The sequence below is a fragment of the Tupaia chinensis genome, unplaced genomic scaffold, assembly GCF_000334495.1.
Source record: "Tupaia chinensis unplaced genomic scaffold, TupChi_1.0 Scaffold145396_1, whole genome shotgun sequence".
Lineage (NCBI taxonomy): Eukaryota > Metazoa > Chordata > Mammalia > Scandentia > Tupaiidae > Tupaia > Tupaia belangeri.
Genome location: NW_006205257.1, coordinates 1,315,054 through 1,323,249, shown reverse-complemented (window position 1 = coordinate 1,323,249; position 8,196 = coordinate 1,315,054). Strand labels below are relative to the sequence as shown.

General features: G+C 53.2%; 1 protein-coding gene across 1 annotated transcript in view; it reads right to left on the bottom strand.

Annotated features, from left to right (window-relative positions):
- Positions 1-8,196, bottom strand: part of PEPD (peptidase D) — a 170,469-nt gene that overhangs the window by 49,867 nt on the left and 112,406 nt on the right. The window lies entirely within an intron of this gene.

Below are 8,196 nucleotides of genomic sequence, written 5' to 3'. Positions count from 1 at the left end.
CTCCCCAGGGAGGACGGCCATGCTGCAATCCCTTCTCCTCCATTCTCCTCTAGGGATCTTGGGCACACACGCACACGCACCTGGTGTGAATTTAAGCCACTGGGTCTGAGACTCGAACCGCGGTCGACTACATGGGAGTCCCGCAACATAGCCTTTACACTAATGGGTGGTCCCATAATATGCATTTTTTCCATGAGCTTTTTGAAAATTCCTCATATTGGAGAAGGGATTGTGGCGTGGCCATCCCCCCTGGGGGGTGATTTCTCGCTTTCTGTCTCTCTGTCTCTGTCTGTCTGGCGAGCACATGCGCCCTACAGCAAAAACCTCTCCAAAAAAAGAAAACCCCTCATATTTAAAATACGTTTATTGAATTAAGAAAAGTAATTTCAACATGAAGGACAATAACACAAAGAGGTCTACTATAAAGAGCTCTGCTCAGATAGACGTCTCCATTGCAAATGAGGCAAAGGACAAGCAGGTCACAAGGACGAATGCCCAAGAAGTGCCTAAGAGAGAAGTTTAACCTCACCACTGATCAAAGAAGTGCAAATAGAGATGAGATATTACTTTTTTCCTCATGGGATTAGTAAAGATGAATAATAATAGAAACAATGCAATTAACCTTGAGGCCTGAGTGGGCACACAGGCACTTGTGGAGAGTTGCCTGACACAGTGGCTGACAGTGCGGCTTCTGGAGAGAGGCCACCTGGCTCCCCCAAGTCCTATCTGTCCACTGCGGGGTCATGGGCCAGTTCCTTAAAGCCCTCCTGGCCTGGTCCTCCTGTTACACCCCCGTCACGATATTCAATGAGAAAAGCCATGATTGGCACGTGATACCTGCTTGCCAGACATGAATGCTAGGACAGCCATGATGGAGAACAAGTTTTCTGGAAGGCAGTTTGGCTGTGTGCATCAACGTTTTCTCCAGTGATTCCACTTGCAGGAATTTACCCCAAAGAGATGATCAGTTGAACACTCAAGAGATGGCTAGATAAGACCGCCGTCCACACTGAGAGTCGGGAACCACAGGGTGGTACAGGTGCAGGAGCAGGTAAGCGGATTATGTGGAGCCCCCATGGCATGCCCCTGCTCACTGATGGAAAGAGATTTCTAACTCTGCCCGGCGAGATCCTAGCAGATCAAAGCCTGTCTGTCTGTGCCCCTGGAGAGATCCAGAAGCCAGTCTGCTAAAGCAACAGGGATGACTGAACCTCTGCATCACAGGATTTTTTTTTTTTTTTCGTATCTTGTTTGGAACGTTCTGTGCTGACTGAATTTCCCACTGGCATATGTATCATCGTTTTATCACAGTAAAGCTATTTTCATTTTAGAAGTACTTTTTGGAAGAAATGAAAGCAACCTGTCAAAGACTGACTCCTCTCAGCCCAGCCTGGACCTGCTGGCCCCACGTGGCCTCCTCACCCATGCTCTGTGCCCAATGGCCATGGCCATGCTCCAAAGCACAGCTACAGTCCAGAACAACTCCAAAAAGTTGCCACAAGGGGTCGCAAGTACACACCATCTGCAGCACACAGGGAGCACCTTGAAAAACCTCTAGCCTGGCTTCAGGGACCGCAATTACAGCTCTCCTTCCTACACCACTGTCGTGGACGAACTGAAAAATAATCAACCTGAATTCAATTCCTTCCTGATTCCGGATCTGGAAACCCCAGTGGGCTAAGATCATCCAGAATCTAAAGGCCTTAGGTCTTCTCTGGAGGCCGGGGCTGAGGTCCTGACCCCATTGCTCCAGGTCCTTGTGCAGGAAATTTCTCTGAGAGAAACACAAAATAGAGAGGAGATCCCTGCTCCTGTGTCTGCCCAAGAAAAGGCATCTGAAATTCTTGCTTTCTGTTTCCTCATGCCACGTGGGCACAAATCCTTCCCGGAAGGGGCAGCAGCTACAGACTCTCTCCTCCCAGACTCTGTCTCCATGCACATCCGGTAGCGACTCTGAAGGCTGTGTTTAAACTCGAGGGATGGGACCACACTTCTGCTCCTTGGCCTCATAAATAAAATAGGAAGATTAAACCCCAGCCCAGGGGCCATGGCCATGGGAGCCCCTTAAAGGCTAAGGCCAGAAACCCTCCCAGGTAAAGGCACACTCTTGGAAGGGGGCTGCTGCACCCCCTCCCTCCACAGCAACAGCAGGTTCAGAAACAAATTCTGGAGACAAGGCTTTTTGGTACACGGTTTGGAGAATTCAGCCACCACGCTTGGCCCTGCTTCAAAAGCCCACTTAGCTTTCTCTTCTGGAATCTGCCATCACCTCTGTCTGCACAAGAAGGTATCCCTTCTGCAGTGTGAGCTGGAGGGGTGAGAACCTGGTTCGAGAAGAGCCTTGTCTGGTTCTTCAGGTGACACTGCACCATGTGGACCAGCCACCTAAACAGAGCTGGCACCCAGGGAACTCCGGCAGCTCAGCCTTGCATTGCACGGAGGGATCCCGAGACAGGACAGGGCGGAGCCTGCAGCTCTGATGGGCTGAATTTAAGCTGCCACTGAGTACATGCCAGATATTCACCTCCCTTGGGAGCAGGATTGTGCCATTCTGCAGAAACAAGGCTGCCACTGGGAACAGATTCCGTGGGGACAAGGCAAATCACCTAGAACATATCAAACGTTACATTCACCAGATTCTCCCAGACGAAAAACTCAGATTCAGCAAACAGCTCCAACCTGAATAAATTTCCATTCACAGCATCCAAATCCCCCCACTTGAATGTATAGCTGTAGGACCAAGGGAGAAGTTTGGGGGTCCTGGACTCCCAGCATCTGCTGCCTGGAAATGGCGGCCAGGACCGCACTCAAGTCACCCACACACATCTTCCAGAGGCACCCTGGCCCCTTCTGCTGTACCAGCTGCAGTCGTGGTTGGCCTGGAGCAACTAGGAAGCCCCTGCTCTTTGCCCCCGCCCCTCCCCTCTACCTGCAGCTGGGTTTCCTCGGACAACAACACTTGAAGGGACTTCCTCCTACCCACCAGACCCGGCTCAAGCCAGTGGTCTCCAGGTCCCCAGGAACAACACAAATGCCTGCATGTCACCCCTAACCAATTTCAACCTATGTGACCATTGACCGGGACTATCTTTCCTGGGCCTTTCTCGCCTCAGGCACCAACTATGCTTGGTGAAGCCTCAAAACAGCAGGTTTCCTGAAACCTCAATAACTAAAGAAGAAGTTTCTTTATAAAATTTCTAGTTGCTAGTTCTCGCCTCTTTGAGTGTGAGCAGGTGTTTTATCCTTAAGCCACAAAGCCAGGGCCCTCCCCCGCCAGGGGGTATTCCTGCCCACAAACACTCAGGGCACACCAAAGCCCTTGAGATGCTCGGAGAATAACGATGCCCACTTTGTACCTCCAGGCGACATAACTAATTTATAAGGCAATTTTAATAATAACTATATATTAATTTTACATCCCCTTTTTACCTATTTCAGTGGCTATGAATGGGTAGGAATTAGGTAATATATTACAATGGGCTTCTGGGGACTTTTTATTAACTAATGCCCCATATTTAAAAACCTTCTTGTCAAATGAGAAACATTAAGAAGCGATGTCTCTTTTGTAATTGCTTCTAATACACTCGATATTCAGGTCCCGGCCTTTAACAGACAGCCCAGGCGGTACTTCCCTAAATCGCATTTAACTTTTCATCTTCTTTCTGTCATAGGCCAACAGAGTAATTCTGAAAACACACATGTGGTCGCTTTACCGGGTCAGCTGGTAGCTTCTGTAAATCTGGAAGTTAGAAGGACCATGCAGCAGCCTTTCTGCCTGGGCTCACGCTGTGGGAGCTCTACTTCATAATTATTATTATTATTATTTTGCAAACCTATTTATTGAAATACAATGTTCATCTAGTAAAGCAAACACATACTGGGTACCGACATAGATGAAATCTCACAGATGCACCCGAAGGTCAAGCTCCCTGGTGGTGCCTGTGTTGCCTCCTCTCCCTGCCTCTCTGCTCCTCTGTCATCTCAGTTTTGCCTTTGGGGGAACTTTATATAAATGGGGTAACACAGCATGTGCCTTTGGGATTTTTTGGTTAGATTTTTGCCATAGGGTGCATGGGCTCACTTGAGAGAGAGAGAGAGAGAAACAGACAGACAAAGAGAGGGAATGTGAGGAATTTACCCCTCAGGAGGGATGGCCATACAGCAATCACTTCTCCTCCATTCTCCTCTCGGGGTTTTGGGCACAAATGCATATGTACCCAGTGTGTTTTCAGATCTCTGGGCCTGGGACTCTAACCACGAGTAGACCCATAAGATCCAGGGCCGCTGGGCACCTGCCTCACCTGCTGTATCTGGTGAGCAAGCAGAGACAGACTTCCCCTAAAGGCATGTCTGGCCCAGGCAATGATGGCATGAGAACACCAGGGGTGGGAACACCAGGGTGCTTCCTACAGGTAGGCAGACATTCCACAGAAATGGAAACTTCCTTGCAGACCAGGGGCTTTGGGAAGCAGAAACACATCCCACTTAGCTGGGAGGGTCAGGGCCAGCAGGGGTAGTCCACAAGTGTCAGGAAAAGTGCCCTGAGTGGTCCCTAGGGTTCAGAGACAGGCCAGGAGCAAGACGGTGGAGCCACAGGAAGCCCTCCTCAGGCTTTGAGAGGACAGGGCTGGGACAGAGCAACAAGGGTGTCACACACACACCACAGTCACGGGTGTCTGGAGAGAAGGAAGCCGGGTAGACAGCAGAGTCCCAGGGATGGTACCCCCACACCCAGCCAGCCAGCCCAGGGGACGTGAAGATCAAAGGTGCCTGGTGCCTGCAGAACAGGAGGGGTATGAGCCTCCAGCACTTGGGAGGCCCAGGGAGGTAGCTGGAGTGGCCACTTCCTGAAGAGGAAAGGACCAGCCATCCGGGCCAGGGGGCCCCGAGGGAAAGCCACACAGCAGAGAATCCTTTGTTTTCATTCCCAAACTGGAAGGCCCTGGGCTGGGCCAGCCTCAGATCCCAACTCAAAACCACAGGGCGCCCCAGGGGAGCCCTTCAGAGGAGGCTCAGCTGCAACAGCCTGGGGGGCTGGAAAACTGAGGCCCCAGAAGCCAGTTTAGCAGTTCATGAATAATAAATGCAATTAAGATGGGAAGCAGAACCTGGAGGCCAAACTGAGGCCTGGGAGTGAGCAACTCCCCAGGGTGCCACTGCCCCACTCATCACTTCAAGCTGCCCAGGTCCCTCTGAAGGGACAAATGGGGGGGGAGCAACAAGCCCTCCCACTGGCCACAGCCTAGAACAAAGTCAAAGCCCAGAAGCCCAGGTCTGGCTGGGGAACAATGGCCCCCAAAGAGGACATCCCTCGTCTAGTCCCAGCAGTGCTTGTCCCGATGCTAGGGTCCCTGGATCCCGCAGCTGGCTCTCTGGCCTCCATCATCTCACCTGGAAATGGGATGGCACCCTCCCTTCCGATGCTGTAGGCCAAGTGCTAAGTGATGACACTCCCATTTGGCGCCTCTTGGTTCTCACTCACAGCAGCATGCTGGGGGTCAAAATCCCCAGGGCGGCAGGCAGAGGGCTGCCCCTGGGCCATCCACGCAGCACATCCCAAACCACACATGGCAGTGTCCCCAGGGTGGTGATGGCCCCACCCCACAAAGGGCTCATGCTCCTCCAGCTCTCACAGGTCCTCTGCCTTCCCAGAGCCCAGGAAAACGCTGGGGAAGGTGGGGCGTGCGGAGGGAGAAGGCAGCCATGAGGATGAGAAAGTGAGTGGCCCTGGGGGAGCGGAGCAAGGCCTGCAGGTGGCATCGCAGGATCTGACTTCTCTGTCCCCACCTGGGTTTCAGGGCCCCACTTCTGGATAGAAGTGAGAGCAGGAAAAAGAGGAGTGTGAAGAAGAGAGGGAGAAGGGAGGTGGGAGGAGAGGGGACTGGACGGGGAAAAGGAGGGAGAAGGAGAACTGGTAGAGAAGTGAGGGAAGAGGGAAGAGGGAGGGAGGGTGAGAAGAAGGGAAGGGGAAGCAGGGAGACTGGGGATGGGTGGGGGACGGTTCCTTGCAGGCTCTGAGTACCTCACCTAGAGATAGGCGGGGGCCTTCTTCTGCATCTCCTGATGCCTCAGGACAGGATGCACAGTCCAAGGCTCTGGTTCTGCCGAGGCTGAGGCTGCATGCCCACGGGGCGTACCCTCCCTACTCTCCCTGTAGGGCACACAGGCCTTCTAAAGCAGCCACTCCACAGGGACAGGCCAGAACTAGGCACAAGCATGCCCACCTGTGCCCCCCAAAAGGGGAAGGTGTTGGACAGAGTCATAACTCAGACCATCGGGCTCTCACGAGGCACCTGGGGCTCGTACATCCTGTCCTTGGCTGACACTGTCCCATGCCTACTGTGCACCAGCCACACAGTGCTGGGACCACAGGGCAGGCAAGGCAGACCCAGGCCTCAGCCGCAAGAGACAAAGGGGCCCTGATGAACTGGGAGAGCTGTGGCAACATCCACAGGGCAGAAGCCACGTGCTGGGACAGCGCAGCCAGGGGACAGGGTGGAAGGAAGCCTTCTGCAGGAGGAGGGGTCTTTAGCAATATATGAGTAAGTGTGAAATGCACAAGCTGAGAGGCAGGCACATGACAGGAGCGGCAGCAGGCTGGGTGCCAGCCAGAGCTCAGGGAGGGGCAGGAAAGGCCAGGAGTCAGGGCTGTCCCCAAGCACAGCCCCCGAGCCTGGAGTAGAGACACGCCCCTAATCACTGGGCTCTGACCTTCCCAAGGGCTGTGTCGCCCCATCTGACATCAGTCAACTTTGCCCTCTCGAGAGTCTCCTAAGTGACAGGTCGCTGGACACCAATGATGGCCGGCAATTCCACGCACCAGTGCTTCTCTGCTTATCTCTGCCTTCAGCCACTTTTATTTGTCCCCAGGTACCTGGCAGGAACCTGTTACATCAATAAAGAAACGCAGCCATTTTTAACAGCCACCCGAGATGCAAACGCTCCAGATGGATTTTCCCTGGGCCAACAGGGCGCCTGGAGGAGCTCTTACTAACAGCCACGGGGGACACGCGGCCAGCCCGCGAGACGGCGCTCCAGATTCTGTCCGGATTAAGGAGATTCCGCAGGCTCCAGCCCTCTGAGCGTCATAAATAATGCTAAAGTTTGAGACTGTGGGTGAACTCTCCACTGTCACAATCATCTCAGTCACCGTGTGCATGTTTTATAGGAAAACGACAAATACCTGTCTTGGCTGCTAAATGCATAGGGTCTGTTGGAATAAATCGGCCAAACGACCCACGAGAGGAGAACAGGCAGCAGCATCGGGAGAACCTTCCTGGGGCTGGTCATATCAGAAGTGACTCAGTGATTTCCGGAGGCACCTGGCCTGTGTAGTTGGGGGCCCATTTTCCCCTTGACACCGGCCATTTTCTGCCATGTCATCTCCCTGCCGACACAGGTGGGGCTCTGATCCCTCGATGACATGCAGAGATGACACGCAGACTCTTCCTACAAGTAAGGCCCAGCAGAGCCACAGGCGAGGATGGAACCCGGACATGCTAGGGCGGATAATGTAGTGAAGCATTTGACCGTGAAATCAGAGACCAAGCACTAAAGTGATAGCTGATTCTCCTGGACAGCTGGAAAGAACCCTCCCTGACCGGGGCTTGGCCCACAGCCCAGACACAAGCCCCAGGACGGCGCCACCCAGCAAGGAGGGGGAAGAGTCCAGGAACCAGGGTGGGATCTCTGAGAGCGGGCCCCGGGGAGCCGGTTTCTGGTACAGACACCGCCCTGCTCGCTGGGTCCTAGAGAACAGCTCCCACTGACCCCACCCTGGGTCTACACTGTGACCATTTGGCCAAAGAAATAGAGCCCTTCCCCACCTCGGAGATCCCAGACTGTCCTGTGATTAAATCCAGCCATAACTTTGAAGATCCTGTCTCTCACGGGCTGTGATAAATACCTGTCATAAACTCCCTGGGGCGAATGCCAAATTTTACCAAAAGGGGTTTCAAGAAATGTTCTTAAATGATGGTTCCATCCTGGCTTTTTCCCCAAGCATAAATACAGGCTGTTAATCAAACTCGAAATGGCATCCATTGGGGCCTACGGTCCTGGCTGGCAACAGACCTTTCCCCACACGCCCTTACCTGCTGCCTTGGTTTCCCCAGGCACCAGCAGCACCGACTCTTCGTCTACCCCACCTCACCGCGCACCCACTCCATCTTTCTAGCTGCTCATCCTGAAAACCGT